The sequence below is a fragment of the Mus caroli genome, chromosome 10 (genome assembly GCF_900094665.2).
Source record: "Mus caroli chromosome 10, CAROLI_EIJ_v1.1, whole genome shotgun sequence".
NCBI classification, from domain to species: Eukaryota; Metazoa; Chordata; class Mammalia; order Rodentia; family Muridae; genus Mus; species Mus caroli.
In genome coordinates, this window is record NC_034579.1 from 120,293,822 (window position 1) to 120,302,171 (window position 8,350).

Here is an 8,350-nt window from a genome sequence, read left to right on the forward strand (position 1 = left end):
ATGATGTAGATTTGAAAGGACTGTTTCCAGATGGTAATCTAAGTTAAAATCAAAACGTAATTCAGGTATAGAGTTGCAAACTCTTTAAGTTAGGACTGGTGTTACAATAATGTAGCTAAATTGACAAAATTGATGGAGTGGACTTTATTATCTTGATACTTTCCAAATAGACTCTCCTCGGAGCTTCTTGCATAAGGCCTCCCAATCACTTGCTGTTGTATCTAGAGATATTGCTCACAATTGCTAAATACCCTCTAGTGACTACACAAATACATTTTTGTAATTTAAAATGTCCTAGTTCCAGGGTAAAGGCAAAAAGAAAAAAAATTATTTTATAAAACTTAGGCCTATACACTGGCTGCCATTATACAATTGGAAAGCGGCAGAAAAATTAAGACAGTGTTTAAATATTGCCCTGATGAGGCATGAATTGGATGTTGCCTGTTAGGTTTCATACTGTTTGGCCTTCCGTATGCCAATGGGGGCCTTGATGGAAAAGCTTGGCCTCTCTAAGTGAAGACTTTGGCAGAAGGAAAGATTTAACTACAGTTTGGCTTTCACGCAGATAGGAATTTAGAGGTTTTTATTTATTTTCATTTTTTCTGTGTGCATTCATCCATGTGGTGTTTCGATATTCATGTGTAGTATGTGTGTGACAGGCTTGTGGAGACCTGAGGGTGACATCTTCTTGGATCACAGTTCGCTGACACCAGCTAGTATAGCTTGCTATCTTGCCCCATCCCTTGTCTCCAACTTCCAAGTCCTGAATTACAGGCTTTGACACCCACACAACATTTCTGTGAATTCTGGGGATGCCAGATCTGAACTCTGATCATAATGTTTGTGTGGCAAGTGCTTTAACCACTGAGCCATCTCTCCAGTTCATTATTTATACGCTTATTCCTATGTCGTGTGTGAGCGTATCTACACCATGGCAAGCCTGTGGAGGTCAGAGGACACTTCCTGGAATCATATTTCCCCTTAAGTTCCTTTTCTGATAAGCCATCTCACCTGCCCTGTTTGGTTTTTTTGTTTAAGACAGGGTCATAAGCAATCCAGGTCCAGCTGGTACTCAGGATGTTTTGGCATTTTTAACTGTAGTTCTAGCTTTTTTAATTTAGCATATTTCTGGTTATTTGTCCTAGTTGGCTTTTTTTTTCTTTTATTTTGTAAAGAATCATTTATTTATTTTATGTATATGAATACACTATAGCTGTCTTCAGACACACCAGAAGAGGGCATCAGATCCCGTTATAGATGGTTGTGAGCCACCATGTGGTTGGTTGCTGGGAATTGAACTCAGAACCTCTGGAAAAGCAGTCGATGCTCCTAACCGCTGAGCCATCTCTCCAGCCCCCCACCCCCCTGTTGGCGTTCTATTGCTGTGAGAAAAAAAAAAAAAAAACACCCAGAGAGGAAAGGGTTTATCTCATCTTATTCCTTACAGCAGGTCATGAAGGGAGGTCAGGACAAGAACTCAAGGTAGAAATCTGAAGCAAGAGGCCATGGAAGAACACATTTTATTGGCTTGCTACTCAAGCTTTCTTGATCAGCGTGTTTTATTATACAGCCAGGGAGGACTGTCTGTCTGAGAGGGGGACCAGCCACAGTGGCTCTCCCACTTCAATCATTAGTCAAGTAAATACATTCCAACACACAGACTTGCCTACAGGCCAATCCTGCGGGGACATTCTCTCAAGCGAGGTTACCTCTTCTCAACTGTTGTCTAACTTGTGTCAAGCTGACAGAAACAAACAAATAAACAAAAAGAAAACAAACTAACACAGTCTTGACACCAGGCTTGGGGTCACCCTTTTGTTCACAAAGATGAAAGAATAGCATTTAAGCCGGGCGTGGGGGCACACGCCTTTAATCCCAGCACTTGGGAGGCAGAGGCAGGCAGATTTCTGAGTTTGAGGCCAGACTGGTCTACAAAGTGAGTTCCGGGACAGCCAGGGCTACACAGAGAAGCCCTGTCTCAAAAAACAAAACAAAAAAACAAAAAACAAATAAACAAACAAACAAAGAATAGCATTTAAATGGGAAATAAAATGTAATTTCAGCACTTTAAATGCAGAGGCAAAGGATCACAAGTTTGAGGATATCCTAGGCTATGGAGTGAATGAAAGGCCAGCCTGGGCCACACATTGAAAAATCTGTTTCAAAAAGCGAAGATCTAACTCAACTAAAGCCTGTTTGTCTACCAGCTGTCTTAGGCACATTCCTTTTGCTCTGAAGAGGCACCTTGACCAAGGTAACTTACAGAAAAAAAAGAGTTTATTGGGAAATTGCTTATGGTTTCAGAGAGTTGAGTCCATGATCATCGTGGAAGGGGACACGGTGGCAAGCAGGCACTGGAGCTGAGAATTTACCTGTGAAAACAACAATTAGCTCTAAAACGTACATAATTTGAGTCTTCTTTTCAGTTCTTCAAAGACAAGATCCTCTGTTGAGCCCAGTCTGACTTCAAACAAGCTTCCTGCATCCGTTTCCCAAGTGATGGGAACTCAGGCATGTACCACTATGCTCAGCCTATAACTTTTATTATTAGGATTATAAAATTGCAAGAAATCAGTCACCCGGCAACTTCACTGCCCTCTACCTTCTTTACTCTGAAGCCATGACTAGGGTAACTCGCGCAAAGTCAGGGCCTGTAATCACTTGTGGCAAATACATACCAAGAATTAAACTTAATAGATGACTGATTAGACTGTGTCTATTTCTTTTGGAAAGTATGTTACTGGCCTTGGCAGAGTTTCCCACTACTTCTGGAGTCACCAGGGCAAGCTCAATGGATACAATATCGGCTTGCTAATAACAATTGAAAGTGGCCTGGAGAAATGGCTCATTGTGTAAAGAGTCTTGCTACTGGCAGCCAAGCTGGACAACCTGAGTCAATTACCTGAACCCACATGGTGGAAGGAGAGGTCTGACTTCCACAAGCCTCTACATGCACACCACGGTACCCCTGTTCTCCCAAATAAATGAATGTAGTTCCTAAGAATTAATGCAAAGATGTCTCAAGGCAATCAACAAATGTTGCTATTGCTTCTTTGTGGTAAGTCTAACCTGTAACAATGAGAGGTCAGGGCCATGTCTCGTTCTGAGCACCTAAGGCTGCAGTTGGGCATAATGCCCAGCGTGGACTGATTGAGTTCAATTGAATCTTGAGCTGCAAAGGAAATGAGCTGGGTTAAGTACTGGACTGGGAGGGAACATTCTGAGCTGCAGTCTTACGAGCAATTATCTTCAGGGAGCGAGGCACTTGCTGTTCTTTTCTGCTTTATACTTCTGGCGTTTTCCCCAAACCACGACTTCAAGGGCTGCAGCACAAGTTTGCTTCTAGAAAACGATGAGACCCTTCTCTCTCATTCCGTTTGAAAGTGTGGTTTTTACAGACACCATGAAGCCACACAGACAGGCAAACACTGCTGCGTGCGTGCTGCGGTCCACCAATGGCGGACCGCGTAGAGGCCGCGTTCCGTAAGATGACGTCACCTCAGACGTCACTGGGTCATGACCCTCTAAGTTTGTATAATTCACTCCACGACTTTAGTACAAGGATGACAACCACTGGCACATTCTCTGAATGTGTTTCCATAATCAAGAAGCATGTGTTGGGCTGGTGAGATGGCTCAGTGGGTAAGAGCACCCGACTGCTCTTCCGAAGGTCCGGAGTTCAAATCCCAGCAACCACATGATGGCTCACAACCATCTGTAACGAGATCTGGACACTCTTCTGGTGTGTCTGAAGACAGCTACAGTGTACTTACATATAATGAATAAATCATTTTAAAAAATGATAATTGCTATTTTAAAAAAAGAAAAGTAAATATTAATAGTAAACAAACAAAACAAAACAAACAAGCAAAAAAAAAAAAAAAAAGCATGTGTCTGTGGCTCTATAAAGACAATGAGGCAGCCCGAGCAAGACCGACTTCCTTCCCTCCCCACTTCCCACTCCACACCGGGCTATGCTTTGACGCCTTCCAACTCACTATTTTAATTTACTGCCACATTTCCAAGCAACGTATTTGTGTGGTTTGTTTTTTATGTGGGTCTCCTTTTCTATTGATTCTTCCTGTGGACTATGAGACTTCATCTGTTTCAGCGATCCGCTCCTCCCCTTCCAAAGTATCAAGGGTAAAAACTGAACAGAGAGATATGAAGCGTTACAACATAAGGATTATGCAATCATTCCCAAGCTGTTTCGTTTCTCCTGGAGTTGATAACTGTTTTTATTTGCTTAGTTTTGGGTGTCCCTGTGACTTCCTGGCTTTGTTTATTGCTCTTCTAGGACAAAACGCCATCATGCTGAGAACCAAATCAGAAAAGAAATAATTGTATCCTAGGATAAGCTCCAAGACCTGGAGGAAATGGAAGCCGGGTAAATTCGTGACATTAACAGAAATTAGAACAGTCTAATTCCTTGCCTTTGCTAACACTTTGACCTCAAAAAGTTAAAAGGAAGGGGCTGGAGATGGCTCAGCAGTTAGGAGCCTTCAATACTCTTGCAGAGGACCTGGGTTCAGTTCCCAGAAACCACATAGCAGGAAAAAATTAAAAAAAAAAAAAAAAAAAAAAAAAAAAAAAAAAAAAAAAAAAAAAAAAAAAAAAAAAAAAAAAAAAAAAAAAAAATTGTCTGCAGCTCCAGTTCCAGGGGCTCTGATGCCCTCTTCTGGTCTCTTCAGGCACTGCGTGAACAAACACAAACGGACCAAAAACAAAAAGCAAAACAGAGAGAGAGAGAGAGAACTGGTACATGCTACCACATGGATGAACCTTGAGGAGCTAAGTACAAAGGCCAAATATTATTTTGAGCTTAACTCTCCCTAAGGATATTTGACTAGGAGTAGAGCATTGTTTGTGCAGGCTAAAGAAACTCCATTTTATACTAGGCAGCCATCTTGGTAGCCACTAGCCTTTTGTCTCTAACTGAAAATCTCTGAAAGATAAGTCTTTATAACTCTGGCTCAGTGACCCCCACCCAAAAATGTACAGCTGTGACTATCTACTTATTATATGTCTAGTTATATAATATATGATATATGGTATATGATGTATGACATATGACATGTATAACATGCTATATGATATATGATATCATGTGTAATATATAATACATATTATGTATAATATATAATGCATAGTAAATAAAATATAATAATATACAGTATGTAATATGTAATGTATAATATATAATATAAAATGTATACTTATATGTACTCTATATAATATATATGTATTATATTATATGCTATGTGTTACATTATGTATTGTATATTGTATGTTATAAGTTGCTACTTGTTATATATGTATATATGTATTATATGCATTTAATATTATTATGTGTATATGTTTATATGTATTATATGTATAATATATGATGTGTATTCTGTATTATATGTCATAATATAATTAATATTATATATATTATCTTCTATAAAGATACCAAAGATTGTTTTGAGTCACCTTAACTACTTAACTTGCCAGACAGGCCAATTTTTTTTCTTGTTTTCATGGATATTGAAGGTCTTCTTGTGGTTTTCACCTTTAAAGATTCTTCCCTCAACCCCCTTCTCACAGCAATCTCAAATTTGGCTCAGAGATAGTTTGCCTGCATACACCTAGAATAAAATTAAATAAGTCTTTTAAAATATTTTCTAAAATTTAACCAGAAGCATCCACTGGCCCAGGAAGATAGCTCAACCAATTAAGCCCCTTGCCTAGCAAACTCAAGGACATGAATTCAACCCAGAACCCACACAGAAGCACTAGGCACAGTAGCACATGTTTGTAATCTCAGTGCTGGGAAAGCAGAGGCAGGGGGATTCCTGGCCAGTCGATCCTACCTCATTGGTGAGTCCCAGGCAAAAGAGAGAGAAACCTCATCTCAACATGGATGGACAGCGTTCCTGAGGATAACTCTCAAGATCGGCCTCTGGCCTCCACACACACGTTTGCTAATGCACCCATACCCATGTGAGCATGAACATTACAGAGAGACATAGATAGACAGACAAACAGCAGGCGTGCACACACACGCGCACACGCACACGCACTTACTGCCTTTGCAATGTCTCTTCTCCCAAATCCAGATGTCTTCTAGGTCGAATATATTAAAGCTTAAGGGACAAGCTCCTAGGTTGGAATGTGGCCATTCAGTGGAAGGGAGAGGAAGATGTTGCAGGTGGCAACCTCGCAGAATATGAGGAGGTTGCACTGACAATATAACGGTGATACCGAACAGAACCTCACTTCACTGAGCCAGGGGATCGTAGGACAGTCCAGTTGTCTGGAGTAAAACACAAGGAAGAATTCATAAAGAGAATGAATGCCTCCTGTCAATCACCGCAAACCCCGGCTGCAGGAGAGGTTGAAGTTGAGCGTTTGTATAGCATCGGAATGGAAAGTAGGAACAGGGAAAGCATGTTGCTATTGTGTGACTAGAGGGATGGTCGCAGGATCTGCTGCTCTGGTCCTGGGCTGACCCAGTCGAGATTGCATAAACAGAAAACCATTCACTCGTAGAGGAATAGTAAAATCGGTGGGAGAGCCGAGCGTTAGATCCAAGACATGACACTAGGGTGCAGACCAGCATTCTGGCAAGGTTTAGCAGGGACAGATGGAGCTTGAGGCCATAGGATGGAGTGTGTCATCCAATGTCAGGAAGAGTTGGACAGACTGGTATAAGACAAAAGACCAGGATGGTTGATTTCCTGGGATCCCTAAATACCACAGACAAACTTCAAAGAGCTCTGTGAGGTCAGTCAATGCTTGTGGAGGAAGGCCAGATCTCGGATACGCCGATCCAGTCTCTAGCCTGAATATGCAGAAATGTAGTAAACCTAACACCATCACATGAAACCACCATTGAAGCCAGTGGAGAGCTATCTGCCTCTGGAACCTGGATAATGAGTCAGATCCCTGTACACAGAGACCTGGAGATAGTGCCTGTTTGTTTGTTTGTTTGTTTGTTTGTTTGTTTGTTTTATCGACTATACAACCCCTTTTCCAGAGAGGGAGACTGTGACTGTCACCACTGATAAACACGTCTCATTATGAGAAAGGAATGAGAATGGTTTTCAACTGATAAATCAGATAAAGAAAATCCAACTCTTTTAACATATGAGTAAGCTTGGCTAATGATATATGGAGATACCAAGACATACTTGAAGATTAAAGGCAGGGACTTTCTTATCTCTTGTCTCAAAATGAAAAGACCAAACTAAGAAAATGCCCAACCACAAAAAAACTGAGAGTATTTTTTTGTTTTTTGCTGTTTTTGCAAAAGGGTCTCTTGTATCCCAGACTGGCTTCAAATTTACCACCACATAAGCTAATCCTCCTGCCTTCAACTCCTCAGTGCTAGGATTATAGACATGAACCACCATGCCCATTCTTCTGGACTGATTGGGATCAAACCCAGGGATCTGTATATGTTTAGCAAGCATTTACTAACAGCTACACCCAGACCTTTCGGTTGTTGTTGTTGTTGTTGTTGATGATGATGATGATAATGATAATGATGATGATGATGTTTTGGGACACATTCTTATGTAGTCCAGGCTAGCCTCCAGTTTACTATGTAGCTGAGGATGACCTCGAATTCATGATCCTTCTGCTTCCACTTCTTTACCACTATAACTATAGCATATGCCATCATCATAACTGACTGGAAAATATTAAAATATTATCTTAACTATCTAGTCAGAAATAAAACCCAAAATGAAACAACTGTCAAGAAAATAGAGCCCTGGGGACTGGTGAGACGGCTCAGTGGGTAAGAGTACTGACTGTTCTTATAAAGGTCCTGAGTTCAAATCCCAGTAACCACATGGTGGCTCACAACCACCCGTAATGAGATCTGACACCCTCTTCTGGCGTCAACAGTGTGATTATGTATAATGATAAATAAATCTTAAAAAAAGAAAAAAGAAAAGAAAATAGAGTACCACAAACATGTGAAATTTGGCCCAACTATGACATACAGTAAAGCTCGATGGTACAGCTGCTTTAGAAAGCCTACTGATGATGGGCTGCAGGGATGGCTCAGAAGTTAAGAGCACAGACTGATCTTCCAGAGGACCTGAGTTCAAATCCCAGCAACCACATGGTGGCTCACAACCATCTGTAATGGGGATCTGATGTCCTCTTCTGGTGTGTCTTTAGACAGTGACAGTGTAGTCATACACATAAAATAAATAAATTTAAGAAAGAAAGAAAGAAAGAAAGAAAGAAAGAAAGAAAGAAAGAAAGAAGGAAGGAAGGAAGGAAGGAAGGAAGGAAGGAAAGAAGGAAAGAAAGAAAGAAAGAAAGAAAGAAAGAAAGAAAGAAAGAAAGAAAGAAA

The 8,350-nt window shown here is 40.7% G+C and overlaps 1 long non-coding RNA gene across 1 annotated transcript in view; it reads right to left on the minus strand.

The window, feature by feature from the left end:
• Positions 1-2,259: 2,259 nt before the first annotated feature.
• The window catches only part of LOC110303643, a 26,677-nt gene continuing 20,586 nt past the window's right edge, over positions 2,260-8,350 (minus strand). Inside the window, exons 2-6 of the long non-coding RNA XR_002378939.2 lie at positions 6,067-6,295; positions 5,473-5,627; positions 3,999-4,150; positions 3,070-3,172; positions 2,260-2,372 (exon numbers count right to left, since the gene is read on the minus strand). This is a non-coding gene — a long non-coding RNA (uncharacterized LOC110303643). The remainder of the gene's footprint in view (positions 2,373-3,069; positions 3,173-3,998; positions 4,151-5,472; positions 5,628-6,066; positions 6,296-8,350) is intronic.